Genomic DNA, 12,736 nt, shown 5'->3' with positions numbered 1-12,736 from the left:
GAACCCATACACATAACGCTAACATTACATGAGCAAATATGAACGCATGCATGCATGCACATACGCACTTACACGTGTGTGCAACGCACATATAAGTGTGTAAAACAGTGTTTTTTCGAACAGAAACACAGAGTCTGACTATTTTATTCATTTCTCATCGATTCATCAGAAAGAAACAAATAAATAAGCTTCACTTACCAATCCACGACTGGATCAAAACCAGTACACCTCCTCAACGTCTGAATACAGACTCCGAGTCTGATGAATCATGTTCAGCCTCTTCCCAGGTGTAATCAGAGACCAAATCAATCGCTTCCTCTCGTGTAAAACCTTTTTTCGCCATGTTTTTGTCTATATTTCACACTCTCAAACTTTCAAACCTGCTGCGCTCCGTATCTCCCGCTTCCACTCCGCCCTTCCCCCTTTCCCCGAAAGCCACTGTGATTTGCTGCTGGAAAGCATGCAGTTACCGTATTAAGCTGTATATTGTCTTAAAGCGCAAGCTGTCTTCTATCAGACGCAATTAGATATGAAAACATTAATACCGCATGGTAAATTGTGTCGGCGCCGACACGTTCGGTTTTAAAGGGTTAATAACTATTGGATAGCTTAAGGATACATATTCATGTTTCATATGTATGTGCTTGAATCTGCTTGCTTGAAACAGTCATGACCATCAGTTATTTGTCAAATGTATCATATTCTTGTTATAGGAATCATGTCCAAAATTAGACCCTGCAAGAGCGGGAAAATTCGGACCATGTGCTTGATAAGATAACAAATGATTTATGATACCCCCAAGCCAAAACAATATCTGATTGGTCAAGACAACATTTGAGGTGTGGCCAACAGGCCAGTTTAAATACTCAGGACACCATACAATTCTGCTTTTAGGTTTAGCTTTGATTTTGCTATCAGTCTTGCCAGCTTTTAGTATGCTTTTAGGTCGCTTTTAGCTTGTAGCTTTGCTTCCTAGCTTTAGCTTTTAGCCATGCTTTTAGTCATCACACGCGGTTCCAGCGTGCTTCGGCCTGCACGCCTGCTGCTACTTAGCCACGATGAGAAGAAACACCACCTAGTCTCGCCAAACTTTACTCCTTTTCTTTTCCGTTTGAGAGTTTCGTGTTCTGAGTTAAGTTTTGTAACGTCGAGTCTCCGATGTCGGACCTCGACTGCCCGTTCAACTTCAACCAGCCACACAACTCTGCATCGTCAGCCAACGCCCAACCACGGGCTTCCCAAGACATCACTTCAGCGACTACTGAACTTCCAGCCAATCAGCGACATCGGAAAACCCCTTTCAACGACAACAAAGGGGACTCCCTTTTCACAGGAAACGCAAGTAACTTTACCTCCAGACTGTGACCTTTACTGGTGTATCTATTATAATCTTAACCTCATTGAGGAACTCAATGTGAGGGCTAATTAAGTGATTGATGGTTGTTCATGTTTATGCAATTTAACGTATTGCTGTAAACTTGGGATTCCACATTTCCATTCTCATTCTTTCCCTAACTTTCGATCTTCCTGCAACTTGTGTGAATGTGTGAGTGCGTTCGTTCATGTGTTAGATTAGTTTATATGTCTTAGATTTATATAATAAAGCCTTATTCATATTGAAAAGAGAAGTATCTTGTGTTTTGTGCTTACAAGTTAATGTCTTAAACTGTTGATCTTGTTACTGTGCTAATTGATAGTGTTTACACTATACTTTGGATATTAATATCCAGCGCAGATTTGATGTTAAACGTCTCATTCAGTGAATCACAGGGCATCTCAGTGATCAGCCGTGAAACAGTGATTCTGTTCAAATTCCCTTTAAAATCTTAAATGATTCCCTTTGAGCTAAATTGACCTGTTTCCCTAACAACCAAGATATTTATATATATTGCAAGTTGAAAGAACCTTGTCTTGCCATGGTATTCAAAGATAATGTACTTCAAATAATGGTAAGACTGGCATGTTTAATAATATGTTTAATGGGGTGTTGATGGTGCAGTGGATGAGACACATGCCTTTGGTGTGAGAGACCCGGGTTAAAATCCACTGTGAGATACCAATGTGTCCCTGAGCAAGACACTCAACCCCTAGTTGCTCAAGAGGCGTGCGACCTCTGACATATATATCAATTGTAAGTCACTTTGGATAAAAGAGTCAGCTAAATGAATAATGTAAATGTAATAAAGAAATGTGGTGGGAGGGGTCATGGTAGTACAAATCATTTTTGTACCTTTTGCTACTGTCCATTCCAGTTGCCCTATTTAGGAGTTCCTGTAATATGTGGGCATCTATCTTTTCCTTCTTTTCTTAGACTCTCTAATAAGTGACTTGCTTTCATTCTCATCCATCCCCTCTCGTTCTTTCTCCCTCCCTCATCCCTCTCTCTTTCTCTCTCAGAGAGCATTTAGTGGGCTGCAGGTTTGGCTCAGGTGCGGGATGTTCTGAGGACACGAGAGAGCAGGGCTGTATTTATCCCAGAATAACAGTTCTTATTTCTCTCGGCCCAGCGCAAATATTTGCTTTGACCAAGCAATATTTTATGAGGCTGAAACAAAAGACAGACTAATCTTTTCCTCCCATCTCATCACTCATTTTCTCTTGATCCAGTGAGTGGCACAAAATAGAGGCAATGTCACTCTGAGAGACTTATGCACTCTCAGATACAAGCATACTGTCAAGACTAAGAGCATAAGGAGAAGCTGCAGGTACAAAGAGAGTGTGTAGCACTGCAGTGTCATTGCAGTGCGCCAGTGTTCAAGATGCTGCTCCAATTAAGACCTCGATTAAACACCATGATTCAGGGAATGTATCAGTGGTCCCTCCACTGAATAAAAAATAAATGAGGTAATTGCGACTTTTTATCTCAGGATTCTGACTTTTTTTCTCACTATTTTTCCAATTAGAGCTCTCAGAACAGCGTGATGTAAACGCGAAATTTTGAGAAATAAAGTCGTAATTGCAAAATGTAAACTTGCAATTTTGAGAAATAAAGTCACTATTTTGAGAAATAATGTCAGAATAGCAAAAAAAAAAAGAAATAAAGTCGCAATTCTGAGAAATAAACACGCAAATGCTTGTTATAAAGTCAGAACTCACAATTGTAAGAAAATAGTCTCTCACACAATTGGAAGAAAACTAATTCTGAATTGCAAGATTAAAAATTAATCTCAGAACTACGAGTTTATATCTCTCAATTCTGACTTTATTTTGCAATGCTGACTTTAGAACTCTAAATACTAAGAAAAAATAGTCAGAATTACAAGTTTATATCACGCATTTCTCAGGTGGAAAAAAGTCAGAAGGGAGAAAAATAAACTTGCAAGTGTGAGGGAAAAGGTCTGTGAGATAAAAAGTCACAATTATTAGTTTTTCTTCAATTTTTTTATTCAGTGGCGGAAACGGCTTCCATATAAGTTTGTGTTAGATAAAAATTTGCATTATACAATTTTAATTATAACATCTAGATCTTTCAATCTAGACAAAGAGTGGAGCTTTGAGGACATAGTACCGTAGTACTAACATGGTATTCTTGGAAGAACTGTGGAGTATGTCAGGTGAATACATTTCCCAAGTTTATGTTAAATGAGGCATCATTTCACATTTCGCATGACACAAGTTTCAGCTGTATCCTTATTCACATTTAAATTTGTCAGATGTGTAACAGGTTGTTGAAAAGACATCATTACATAAAGCCTGGGAAATATGGCATATAAAAGTAAAAACACTCAGAAGATGTGTCTCTACTGGTTAAATACACATGCAGTAATATTTGACATTGACTGAGTAAATAAAAGCCAGAAGGCACAGCAGTGCTCACTGGGTCTCATTATATAACTGATGGTCATGTTTTTGGTCTTGTAGTTCTCACTGCAGTTTTACTTTAACAGCTAAATTCATCTATTTGTGACTTCAGGGTTTGTGCAGTGCCTTAGTGAAATGCAAATGTACCAACAACAGCTGCGGGGCAATCATGATTTATTAGAGCAGAGGCGAAAATGATGACCGGGGTCTGAGAATTATCATAAATGATATGAAATCCTGGGTTTGTCCTGATCCTTTGATAATGTTGCTAACCTGAAGTCTCAGTGAGTCTGTGAGTCAGCCCACACACAGCTCGTTTCCAACATGAAGAAGGCAAAAGTGCCGAAAAAAAGGTTTCACACAGTATCCATGCGTCAAAGGAATAGTTAACCCAAAAGCCCCCAGGCAATCTAAAATGTAGATGAATCTGTTTTGAAGGAATGTAGCATTCCATCACTTGCTCACCAGTGGATCCTCTGCAGTGAATGGGTTCTGTCCAAGCGTGCCGCACAAGCCCTGAAAAGTGAAGCCAAAACGTCTCGACCGCCCCCTGGTGAGTGGTCCTAGTATAGGTCATAAACCCCGCCTCCCCATGTTATTCAATGGGACGCGAGACCAACTAAACAATTAAATTACCCTTCAAATATCTTTTTTCCGAAGCTGTTTTTTGTCATTTACTGTAGTTTGTATCACGCTAATGTAAATTCAAGTGTTCGTTTTTAAAATAAGTTGTTTTTTAGATAGTTATTTAATGCTCTAAAAACGGTGGTGTGACGTCGTGATTGACAGCTGTGATTGACAGCTCTCTTGAGCCGAGGAGGCACTGAAGCGTCAACAGGCTTTTTTCATGATCTTCGGAGGACTGAGGAGATTGGAGCTTTAAATTTAATCTCTAAATTTCTATAATTTCTATAATTTCATGTATGAAAAAGCAGAAGTGAGTTGCATTAATAAACTAGTTGCTAACATATTGCATGCATGTTAACAATAAATTATAGGATGCTAACCTGGCTAAAACAGACTTCATGAGCTTAAATATGAAGTTGATTTAGCTGTCCACTAGATTGAGATTAATTGTTTATAATAGTTTAATTGTAGTAATACGAGTACTCGTGTTTTTACAGTTTATTCATGTTTTACTTTTTTTAAATATGACCTATTTAAATGTCTGGTTAGTAGGGTACTTGTATTTACCTTATTTTAATGAGATTGGAATGGAACGGAGCAGACAGAGTTCACAGGAGCAGGACTCCACTTCCAAAACAGTGCAGATTACGGTATGTGCATTCTGCGAGGGAGAGTGAGGGCGGGGCACAGGGGCGGGGCCGTTGATTTCGCGGCTTTAAGGCTTTACTTCCTGCTTGCTACTGCGCATAGCTACTGCGCAGAACTGGTCCCTAGATCGCTATCTGCGCAGGCGCAAGTCCAAGATGTCAGCGCCATATCGGGACACTGGCGGCTTCAGTTTTGACCAATGGAAGAGAGCGAAGGCGAGTCGTCCATCTTTTTTTACAGTCTATGGTTCTGTCAGAATGAGAGTCCAAACAGCTGATAAAAACATCACAATAATCCATAAGTAATTCACACCACTCCTGTTCATCAGTTAACATCTTGAGAAGTGAAAAGCTGTGTGTTTGTAAGAAACAAATCCATCAATGCATTTTAAACTTTAAAGTGTTGCTTCCAGTTGAGTCTATAATCCATAATAATGCTTCCTCCAGTGAAAAAGTCCATCTCTTGTTGTCTCTCACATCAAAATCCACCCACATATTTGTTCAGAGCTGTTTTGGCTTGAAAACAGTGCTTGATCTGTGCAGATTTCTCTCCTGATTCAGACAAGGCGACTTTTTCACCAGAGAAAGCAATATCATGGATATAAGACTAATATGTTAGCTGGAAGCAAAGGTTTGAAGTGAAAACATTTTAATGATGGATTTGTTTCTTACAAATGCACAGCTTTTGGTTTCATTAGATATTGACTGATGGACTGGAGTGCTGTGGATTACTTGTGGATTATTGTGATGTTTTTAGCAGCTGTTTGGACTCTCATTCTGAAGGCACCCATTCAATGAAAAGCAGCCATTGCTGAGAAAGTGAAAGAATGCTACATTTCTTCAGTTCTGTCCTGTCCTACATGTTGCAGATTTTCAATTATGGGTGAACTATTCCTGTTTTTAAGGCCAAAAACACTGGTCCTGGATAAATTTGTCTTCTCACTAGTTATTTTGGTTTGATGAGACAGGGAACCCTGTAGATCTGGCCAACATCATGTTCTTAATACTACAGCAACAGTCTGAGTGGGCGTGTGAGAACATGGAACAGTCTTCTAGCATACTGTAGAAGACAAACGTCCGTATTAATTAAACCTGGCGAGCTAGCGCAGAGGTTAATGAAGTCAGTCTCATGTTCTTCTCTCTGGTCACATCTGCTGCTCAGTGTGTGCTGAAGTGTCAAAGGTCATTCATCCACCTGCGACAACTCAGCATGCATTCAGAAAGATATAATAGTAACACTCATCTGAAAGACTCAAGAATTCCAACTTTGCTGCAAAGTCGAGAACTGGAGAACCTTGTCATACTCCAGTTTGATGAGTTTATGGTTCCTCTGGCACACGCGGTAAACTTGAAATAACTTGTGTGTAGGGAATGCACCGAAATAAGAAAAATTAACATAAAACGAAAATTCTGGACACTGTACTGTATATATGAAATCATATATCTATTAACATGTTAAAATTAGGTCTCTCAGAATAATGTATTTCAATTAATTTACACAATGTTACTGAATTGCAAAAGTCACTGAAATCTTTGTGACCACGGATGTTTTATATTTTGGATGTAACCTGATTTTATTTTAGAATTTGTGGTGGCTGAAATGTTGCTGCATGATGCATCCCTATTGGAACTGATCAACTCATCTCAACTTTATTCATGTCCCTCAAGTGGCAATTCGTTTTCAAGCAAGACATACAATCAAACATACGAACATACGGAAAAACAAGCCTATTAATACAATTTACAACCTCACCCACCCCACTGAAAATAAATAAATAATTACCACTAACCATTACCTACATATAGCATGAATATTGCAGCAGGAATAAATGAGCATCTGTAACGATTACTCTTCACTAAAGGAAATCTAAGCCTCAAACCAGAAGGTAAAAACTCAAACTCAGAGTACAGGGGATGATCACTGGCTGCTAAAATAGAGTCATCTTTCTGCTTTCCATAAGACTACTCTGATCAGTACCTAAAACTTTACTACTAACCTTTATTATCCTGGACAAAGCATTTTTAGCCTTAACACTGACATACAGACATTTTATGGAAAATGTTAAAATGGACTCGATGTAAGATTTATAAAAAAGGGACAGTCTTATCCACATTCAATTTTGTCAATCTGCGAAGACAATATAGTCGTTTTTTGTGCTCTCTTACCAATTATCTCCGCATTGGCTACAAATTTCTATTTATTATCAATCAAACTGCCAAGTTACTTATAAGATTCCACAACTTAAATTGCCTGTCCCTTAATAACTGCATTCTGAATAACAGAAGATTTGTGTCTAAATAAATGAGCATTTCGTTTGTCTTGCAATGGTATGTTTACTCACTAAATCGTTTGTAGAAGCCTTCAATACTATTGGGAAATATATTTTCTTATATTTGGGGGGTGGGGGGTCTAGACATAGTCTCATAAAAATATTTCTGAAAAATATTTTGAGTCTCATTTTTCATGATATTTTATTCAGATTTGAAATAGAAACTCATGAAACATGTGCCTTCAACCCATTGCTTTTCTAGATTGCTCCAGGACTAATTTCATGTATTTTTATATCAAATAAAAAAAATATTTAAGTGTGGTAAAAAAAAACATTCAAGGCACTTCAGTGTCTATATTTTTGAGCATTATCAAATCTGGTTGATAAAAAGTAAAGCCCAAAGGGTCTTCTTTCCAAAGACACCAAAATTATGTTTGTAACACACTGAAGTAGGAAACTGTTACAATTATAAGTTAGGTAGAGCACTTTCAGCTGTGAGTCCCATCCTCTACCCCTCTTCCAGCCATATATGTAAACTGTAAAGGGTCTAGAAGACTCCCTGTTTTTGATATGATTTCTTTTTTTCATTCATCTTTGAAAACACTTCATAAATAAAGAAGTCAAAGCAACAGGCCTAAAATCATTTAACTCTTGCGGGTGATTATGTTTAGGAACTGGAATAACTGTAGACTGTTTCCAAATTTTTGGCATTCTCTGAAGATTGAGTGACAACTGGAAAATCTAATAAAAAATAGAGCCCAGCTGCTCAGCACAGGCAATAAGTACATTACTACGTATATTATCAGGACCAGGGCTTTTCCTAGCTTTAGAGTGTTTGAACATATTAACCACATCACATAAATACATTTCTCCACTTGTGAGTTTCAAACCTCAGATAAAACTCATTAAACTCTTGTGCAAGCTGCCTGTCACAAGTATATGTGTCACTTTCAGATTTCTATTGTTCTTTATGTCTGCGATAGTTTTCATGGCATCCCAGGCAGAATACATTTTTATCTGCCAGCTGCCTCTCAATCTTCCCAGTAAAACACTGCTTAGATTTCTGGATTTTTGTGATAGTTCAGTAGACTGAATAAAATAAAACAGTAGCAATGCTTATCCGAAATGCTCAGATGATGTCATGCTGCCAAACAAGCCGATGTAAAGGGGTGTAGACACAAAAACAGAACTGAACTAGACCCAAAATGCAGGAGTCTCAAGATGTGTTTTTAGCGCCCAGGCTTGTCACTACTCACCAGAGATTCCAGATCACACATTTCTTCTTAAACTCTTTTACAGAGGAAAGAAACAACAACAGCTCCTCTACCATTATAAGCAATCAAAAATGCTTCCCACTCATTACATTTCTTTTATACCAAACACAACCAAAACATAAATAAATAAATGAATCTCTCCCACATGCTGGGTATCAACAGATTATATTTAATCTGGATTATGTAATTAGATTAAAAAAATAACCACTTGTAACTACATTACGTTTTAAAATGATCATAATCACATTACAGTTAACATTTTTGCGGATTACATGATTACAAATTATTCATGAATACATATTTATCCTTCCTAATCCTTTTCATTTATTTTTTCTGATCATGTGATGCAGGCATTCCCAAATGTTTTATCATTCAAATCCCCAAATCCCCAGAATATTTACCCCCTGAGATATAAAGGTAGTACTTCAATAATTTCACAAGACAATTGCATGTTCTCTGATTTTGATTAATGGTCATACATTTTATTCTATTTAATTCTCTACTAATCCAAAATTAGTCAGAATACACTGCCTAAAATTAGTCATTTTTGTTGTACTGCTGACTACTACAACTTTCAATATGTCATTTATAACAAGTAACAGACTACATACAGTTTGTAAGTAATCTACCTAGCACTATACATATTTATATATATATATATACAGTGTTGGGAAGGTTACTTTGGAAATGTAATAGGTTACAGATTACAAGTTACCCTGTTTAAAATGTAATAGTAGTGTAACTTTTTCAATTACTTTATTAAAGTAATGTAACTAATTACTTTTGAGTACTTTTTGATTACTTTTCTAAATTTGTGAAAATTAAAGAATAATGAATAAAAGCATATACATCAACTTAAATACAGTTATCTAATAAGCATGTGACGTATTCTGTGTAATTAACTCCTGAAACATTGGTGTTTTTTTTAAACTGCTGTCTCTTTGTATATGATGATAGTTTTCTCAAAATAAGTAAAATGCACATGAAGTGACACAGAGCAGTTCTAGAAATCATGTTTATGTGCTCGTGTACGCCTATATTGAGGCAGCAGAGGTTGAAAACACTGCGAGCTTCAGTAGGACTATGTGTAGTAAATGAAACCATGTCTTTGCCATTAATTTACAGGAGGGGCGGACTGGGAAAAAAATTCAGACTGGAAAATTCAAACTCTTACAAACAAATTCACGGTCAAAACTATTTTTGGTATGGACCTGAGATAAAAAAAAAGGTTTAAATCTTTAATTTGGGGACATGCAAAATAATTAAAAGTTATCTCCTGAACTGCACCTTCACTTCCATTTTTCTCTTCAGTCTCTTTATTTTGCCCTGTTATCCATCTCTCTCATGACTTTAATACTCAAGATTGAACAAAACTATACTTTACAATACAATACTCTACAATACTACAATATCTTTATAGAAAAATACTAATACTGTACACGAGTCATGTTTTCCTTACAAAAATTGACCATGCTTTTTTTAGCCTATACAATAACCTTGTTTTGTTTTGTTTTTTGCAAATGGATTTGTATTTATTTTTAAATAACTCAATTTGTAAAATCATTTTTAATTTTTGGTTACCACAGTTAAACAATAGTAACTATTTTCTCTGGATTTATAGTAATATATTAAAACGTTAATTTTCGTAAGGGTTGTGTTGTTGTCTGTCCGTAACTCCCCCTAAACCTATAAAAAAAATCTGATTGTTTTTCAGATAAATTCCTACTGTAACATTACAACTGATAATAATGATGTCCTTTATATAGTATTTTGAGTGATGACTGGTGAGCAACGTGCTGCTGCTTGATTAAATAAATAAAAAAACAAAGACAATAAAGCATCTTTACAGATGAAACTGACCTGAAACCCTGAACAGTAGTTCTGCTTCTCTGCTCCAGCTGTGCGCTTCCACAGTCCACTCTATACTCTCTCTCTCTCTCTCTCTCTCTCTCTCTCTCTCTCTCTCGCTCTCTCTCTCTCTTTCTCTCTCTCTCTCTCTCTCTCTCTCTCTCTCTCTCTCTCTCTCGCTCTCTCTCTCTCTTTCTCTCTGTCTTTCTCTCTCTCTCTCTCTCTCTCTCTCTCTTTCTCTCTGTCTCTCTCTCTCTCTCTCTCTCTCTCTCTCTCTCTCTCTCTCTCTCTCGCGCATTGATTACTCTGAGTCTGATCCAAACCGTTTGGCGGAGACGCGGAGAGCGCGCGGAGACGCGGAGAGCGCGCGGAGAGCGCGCGAGTCATGACTAACACTTCATGATTTATTAGAGATTTAATTATCAAACGGCGGATTCGCAAATGATCGCTTTAGTACATTCGGCAGGCAATTATACTTTAATGATATTAAATAGTGGGGCAAAATCGGCTGCCAGGTCACCGGGAATTGTCCTGGTTCTCCCGGTGTCCAGTCCGCGCCTGATTTCCACAGACACCCAGAACGTGCAGGCGACATATATTGCATTTTTGGGGCTTAATATTCACAGACACTAGTCGATGTCATGTTTTGATTCAAGTGTGCTGACCTACTTTAATTTAGTCATCCAAAATGTGCCATATTCCGTCCGCGTTAGGCATTCCGTTTTTATGACTGGATTCTACGAACCAGACTGTGTTTCCGCATCCCGGAAATTATTAGGGCGGTATGTCTCAGAATAGTCCCAAAATAGAATTTGGGAAAGATATCAGTTAAATCTGTATGTGGATGTGTGTAAATATTCAAATGTAATCCCCTTTGTAATCGTTAAAAATTTCATAAGTAACTGTAATTTAATTACTCATTTTTTCTTAGTAACTGTAACTAATTACAGTTACATTAATTTTGTAATTAAATTACGTAACGCCGTTACATGTAACTAGTTACTCCCCAACACTGTATATATATATAAAATGCCTTATAAACTGATTTTCTGTCATGGCCTATGGACCCCTCCGCCACTTTGCCCTGGGTGACACAGTTGACTCTCGCCTTCAGACAGCGGATGCCACCACAGCACTCAAGCAGCACTCCAAGCCCTATCAGACACTCTGCCAAACACACTCACACATGACCTAGCAAGCACACACACACACACTCACTCGCAGGCATCAGTCAGTGTCACCTGCTTTGGGAATAGTGTGTATGGCAAGAGATCTTTAATTAGTGGAGAAAACCAAAGAGAAAGAGACTGCACTGCAGCAAACACACCTAAACACTGCGTAGCGTTGTAAGACCAGCCCAGGTTAGTAGGGTGCTCCAAACATCACATGCGCTCCTACTTTTGGATCAATTTTGTAAAGCAGACACTGCAGTGTTAGAAATCTTAATCCAGCGATGCTTCAATCTCTTCTTTTATGACATATTTCAGAGGGAACTATAGAATCAGGCTTTCTGTACGATGACCCTTGTCACTGAGCTTGTCCCTGTTCATAAATTCTTAGCTCAGTGTGTAGTATAGACAGATGGTGACACTGCTTGGCGTCTAATTGTCATATATTGTACTCATTACCCATATGCAAAGTTTAAGGTCCAATTGTGTGAAGATGCAGGGGTCCTTTATTAATTGCATAACAACTGCATGGGATTTTAGGCCTCTCACAAGTAAAAAAAAAATTATATATATATATATATATATATATATATATATATATATATATATATATATATATATATATATATATATATATATCTGGATGTAATAACCTTTGAAAACACAAGACTTACATTTTAAGCAAAGAGAAATAACGTGCATCCAAAATCACATACTGTCTGAATAGGTACTAAATTTGCTCTTATTTTGCAGCGGTTGAAAATTATGTTGTATAAGGTAAGAATATGGGAAGTATTAAGAAAAAATAATAGATCCACCATGTTGTTACTGTCACCTGACTGTAACACAATGGACTCGGGAACAGGAGGTCAATGATAGAACAGTTTATTTTAAAACAGGAATATAAGCAAGCAAGGTGAGATTCAGGTGAGTAGACCCGCAGAAGGCTTGAATTATGGTTTTGATGACTGGAATTGACATGGAATATCTTTGTACCGACAGTGGGGACACCAGGATGAAGGAATCATTGCACACACCTGGGGGGTAACACTGGAGAGGACAACTTGGAAGAGGGATCACTGGAGGAACACAGGAGGCAC

General features: G+C 37.5%; 1 pseudogene; it reads right to left on the bottom strand.

Moving 5' to 3' along the window:
• Positions 1-343, bottom strand: part of LOC132123891 (phenylalanine--tRNA ligase, mitochondrial-like) — a 139,641-nt pseudogene extending 139,298 nt beyond the window's left edge.
• Between the last annotated feature and the right edge of the window lie 12,393 nt (positions 344-12,736).

The sequence above is a fragment of the Carassius carassius genome, chromosome 42 (assembly GCF_963082965.1).
Source record: "Carassius carassius chromosome 42, fCarCar2.1, whole genome shotgun sequence".
NCBI classification, from domain to species: Eukaryota; Metazoa; Chordata; class Actinopteri; order Cypriniformes; family Cyprinidae; genus Carassius; species Carassius carassius.
This window is presented reverse-complemented; position numbering and strand designations above follow the sequence as displayed.